Genomic DNA, 5,274 nt, shown 5'->3' with positions numbered 1-5,274 from the left:
CGGAAAGTCATTTCCGGGTTTGCTCTACCTTTGAAGCTGAAACGAGAGCCACCTTAAGTGTTGGCGGAATGGCGGATATGTTTTCTATGGGAGTTCTTTCACGCTTCCGGGTGAGGCGAGGCTGTGGTTGCCATGTTGGTGCCTGGCAGAGCGGCCATGTTGCTTATAGCCGCGCATGCGGCCATGTTGAATATTAGGAAATGAGTTCGAGTCGTGCTGAGACAGCGCACGTGGGGCAGCGTGTGTAGTCTAGATTTTGGAAATGAAGGATTACGAATTCCTTTTGACAGTTTGGTACTAACCTACCTTTGCCACTGAAGATATAGGTTCATGTTTCCGTGCACTTGTTTACAAAACTATAGCCATTACGTATGCATATTTGAGGGAGGAGAACTGATGGAGCAGAGATACTATAATGAGTCTACAAATACATATTCTCACTCTTCTTACTTATACCAAATCTACAAGTATCATGTGTAATACACTAAAATAGAGTCCTCAGGGAATTCCTTGGTGGTCCAGTGGTTAGGACTCTGCGCTTTCATTGAAAACGGAACCGGTTCAATCCGCGGTCGGGGAAATAAGATACCACAAGCTGCTCGGAATGCATGCATGCACGCATGCATAAGTACATACATACATACTCAGAAGGAGGCACTAGGGGGCTCCTGAGGTTCTGGTTGAGCTGTGTTTCTTATTCTGAGAGCTGGTTGTATGAATACGTTGTTTGTGAACATTAACTGAGCCAAACATTTTGGTATGTGCACCTCTCTGTGTAGTAAACTTAAAAACTTCGTTTTTTTAATGACGTCCTCTGAATGGAAGCATTTGAGAACCACTGATTTATCAAGCCTACGGAATGCCAAACACTGCCAGAAAGAACTGCTTAAGAAGGCATGGCCCCTGCTTTCAGAGCTTCTGGTATGGTAAAGGAGCTAGGACCCAGTTTATTGATATTGAACCATCTTTACAGACTAAGGCAGCACCAAGCATAGGCTTAAAAAACAAACGTGATTGCAAAGAAGGGAGGACTGCAAGCCCAGATGACCCTTTGGCAAGGAGGTGACATCAAAGTTCAGGCTTGGAGTGACAGCTAGTACTTCAGTAGGTGAAGCTGTAGGAAAGAATTCCAGGCTAAGAACATGATAAAAGCAAAGGTCTAGACTAGATGTAGAAAAGCATGATGCATGCCGTGCTGACCCAGATTAATTTTGCTGGAACACAGAGAATTATATTTGGGAATTTGGGAGAATATTTGTTTCCATATTTGAGGCCAAATTGCAAAAGTTGCATGTTACCTGAGTAATGAGCTTGCAATTTATTCAGCATACAACAGGGAACATTTTAAGGTTTGTGAATAGGGAATATTTTAGGGAATCTGGTGTTCTGGTTGAATTGAGATGGGGAGAAAAGTTTAGAGATAGGGAAAATAATTAGTAGCCTATTGTAACTGTTTGATGATAGGACCTTTAAGTCAGAAGCTATCTATGTATAGTAATGGAAAGAAAGGGGTGAATATGAAGGGAGACTACTGAGAAGAAAGATGTATGTGTTTTGGAATGTGGCAGTTTCATTAATTTATTCAGAAAATTTTTATTGAGTGACTACTATGTGCTAGGTACTGTGGAGATTTAGTAGTGATCAAAATATCCATTTCCATATCATTTTCTGAATTTAAATTTACCTAGTAGATAATTTACATTGTCCTTTGAGATGTGTACCTTTATATATGAACATTGAGATAGAGGACACAGAAATGAATATGGGCTCATATGAGCATATCTGGACATTTAATTCTCAGGATTATACTTAATTAGAAGCAAAAAATGCCATCTTGCTCAGCCGAAATACTCTTGGCAAAGTTGGCTGATGTGAGATCATAAAACACTACTTCCAAGGGCCTGCTCTACCTAAGGTTTTTTTTTTTTTTTGTTTTTGTTTTTTTTGGCAGCAACCGGCGGCACATGGAACTTACCTGTGACCAGGGATTGAACCCACATCCCTTGCAGTGGAAGGCTGAGTCTTAATCACCAGACCACCAAGGAAGACCCTACTTAACAGGTTTTGCTTCCTTTTTTTCTTTTTTTTAATAGTTTTTTGTTTGTTTTGTTTTTAATTTTATTTATTTATTTATTTATTTTTGGCTGTGTTGGGTCTTCATTTCTGTGCGAGGGCTTTCTCTAGTTGCGGCAAATGGGGGCCACTCTTCATTGCGGTGCGCGGGCCTCTCACTATCGCGGCCTCTCTTGTTGTGGAGCACAGGCTCCAGACGTGCAGGCTCAGTAATTGTGGCTCATGGGCCTAGTTGCTCCGCGGCATGTGGGATCTTCCCAAACCAGGGCTTGAACCCGTGTCCCCTGCATTGGCAGGCAGATTCTCAACCACTGCGCCACCAGGGAAGCCCGGTTTTGCTTCCTTTAATAACCTGGGTCTAACAACTACCCTCAAGAGAGCTGACAAGGGATGCTTTGCACTTTCATTTGGGATATATTCTGTGTGGCCCTATGTTTAGACACATGTATTATTACTGAAGTAAGATAATCCCATTATTGCTCTATTAGAGAACTGTTAGAGTTAATTGTTCACAAATCTGAATCACTGTTTCTTTCAAGGTTCTTAACACATAGAAATGAAATATATAGAAATTATATAGCAGTAAAATTAAATCTTGGGAGAGAAAGACAGTACTAGATATAGCTTTGTAGAAGATGAAGGGGGTTGATTCATCTTAAAGACAGATTTCCACAGGTCAACCCTTAAATTCATAAGCATTTTTGTCTAGGAAAGGAAGGATTTTTCTAGTGGAAGAGATTCAGTCTCTGGTAGAATTCAGGGTACCTAAGACCTGGATGGCCTCCTCTCACCTACAGAGGAAGCCAAAGAAGGAGTACAGGTACTCCTGAAAGTCAGCCAAATTAAGGGCAGCTCCCAGAAGTCTTTGCTTTCATAATCACTTTGGATAAATTATTACAGTAGTAAATTAGGCAAATTTTAGGAGCACAGGAGGGCCACTTAGCATGATCTGCTTATAGAGGGATTTTTTTCTAGACTCCTCAGGACCAGTTTTCAGCTCAAAAGAAAGCCACTGCTTTCTTGTATGGCCACTCTTAGCCAGTCTGTATACAACAACCCTGAGCAGTACAGGAAGAAGGAATCTCACCCAGACCTCTTCTAGTCAAAAGAGTGTAAGCCTAGTTGTGAGTAGATGAGTGCTGCATGCACTACATTTCTTAACTTTTCCTCCTATCTGCTGTGGTAGACTCTCCAGAGTTAACCACAACAATAATGGCTCCCATCACACATGCCCTTATGCAGTGTGTCTTTGCCACTCTTCCCGATAAGAGGTAAAGCTTGTTTCCCCTCCTCTTGAATCTGAACTGGTCTTCTGACTAGCTTTGGCCAAGAGAAAGTGGCAGAAGTGATATTCTTTGAGTTTCAGAGTCTAGGCCTTAAGAGGCCTTGAAGTTTCTGCTTTTGTCGTCTTGGAGGCCTAGGCCTTCATGGAAGTCCAGTTATCCTAATAGCTAGACCATTTGAAGAGAGAGTGAGGGAGAGGGAAAGGGAGAAGGAGAGGGAGAAAAAAAGAGTGAGAAAGAGAGAGAGAAATCCTACAGATTGAAAGATGTCAAAAAGAGGCCCTGGAGAATGAAAAACTAAGGAAAGAGACTCCAACATTTCAGTCATTCAACCGAGGGGCCAGAGGTGAGTGAGGCCATCTTGGATCCTCCAGCCCGAATTGAAGCTGCTGAGTGAGCTCAGCCCTCACCACATGGAACATAGACAAGTCATCCTGGCTGAGGCCTGTTGGGACAACCCATGGACTCACAAGCAAATACATAATTATTGTTTAAGACACTAGGTTTTGGATGGTTTGTTACACAGCAGTGGGTTACTGAAACATCCACAGTATTGACCAAATACTGCACTTCTTAACTGGTTCTTTGGTCAAAATTTCTTTTTTTCTTCACTTTTGTCCTTACTTATTTTTTTTAAATTATATGATCAAAAGCAAAGTGTCCATTGGGGTTAGTAAATCTGTTGTTAAATTAAACATTAGAAAAGACAAGGAAATGTAAAGGGAAGTCAAATTTGGGTCCAATGGAGAAACGCTCATGTGAGTTAAGTTTGTTTTGGGGATCAGGAGAGGGATGTTCCTTGATTTACTGAGAAGTTCCAGGGACGGTATCCAGAGTCCCAGGGGCAGAAATTTGTGAGAGATGAAAATGTGCCAATAGAATTGAAATCTTTTTTGGGGGTGACACAGGTTGAAATCTGGGAGAAGCAGATGCTGAGAGTCAGGAGTCCAAAAGTTTTATTGGGAAGTAACACCTGTAAAAGGAAAAAGGGAAGAAAATGGGATTGGGCAGGGAGAGCTGTCCCAAGCTGTCAGTGATGCAGACATGACAGCCTCTGCCAGACCACTGGGGAGTTCCATAGCAAGAATCGTTCATTAGTCCCATGTTCCCTGGGAATGGCTAAGCCCTGTACCACCCACCACCTTGCTTAGCCTTTGGCCAGGGGTTTGGAGAACAGTAGGACAGCTGGAGGCTGTCAGCTAACCAGGTTTCTTGCAGCTAGGTAGCCAGTTTTCTTAAAGGGACATCTCTGAAGTAGCACACCTCTGTATCTGCCAAAGGGGACTTGACGTACCTTATGTAGGTTCTTATATGGTAACTGCCTCGGTCCTTAGGTTGTCATATGGATTCAGTTAATATATTTCAGCATGGTTATTATGAAAACTGAATGTAAGAGAACTGTACGTCCCCGCCCCCTTCTCTCTCTTTGTAACATGAGTTAGTTACTTCCCTTTCTGGAATCCCGCAGGCCACTGTGTCTATCACAGTATTTACTACCATGATATAAAAATATGTTTTCATTTTTCTTCTTCCTTGACTGAGCTCCCTTAGGGGCAGAAGTTTGTTTACCTTTGTATCTACCCAACACCTGGTCTCTGAAACAAAATAAATCCTCAAAAATTAACTGAATGAATGAGTGAAGAAGCTGTCTCTTGCTGCTTATAATAGTGATCTTTTTATCCATCTAGTTTGAACTGAATCCGCTATGTATATTTCAGGTAAAGCGTTTCGCAAGCTGCATTTCTTGACATATTCATTTCAGCAGGTTAGAGTTAATTCACCTTCCAAAAGGATGATCAAATGAGAAGTGCTTGAGAGTAAGAAATGGTGGGGTTGAGGGTGGGGATTGGAAGGGACTGCAAGAAGGAAGAAACTGAAGGCTCTAAGAGAGGAACAAATTAAAGGTGAAGAGAGAAAA

General features: G+C 41.9%; 1 long non-coding RNA gene across 1 annotated transcript in view; it reads left to right on the top strand.

The window, feature by feature from the left end:
- Positions 1-5,274, top strand: part of LOC309625507 — a 95,423-nt gene that overhangs the window by 4,503 nt on the left and 85,646 nt on the right. Inside the window, exon 2 of the long non-coding RNA XR_014242543.1 lies at positions 1,952-2,061. This is a non-coding gene — a long non-coding RNA (uncharacterized lncRNA). The remainder of the gene's footprint in view (positions 1-1,951; positions 2,062-5,274) is intronic.

The sequence above is a fragment of the Balaenoptera borealis genome (genome assembly GCF_965194805.1).
Source record: "Balaenoptera borealis genome assembly, chromosome: 3".
NCBI lineage: Eukaryota > Metazoa > Chordata > Mammalia > Artiodactyla > Balaenopteridae > Balaenoptera > Balaenoptera borealis.
Note: the sequence above shows the minus strand (reverse complement) of the source record. Positions and strands in the feature narration are given on the sequence as shown.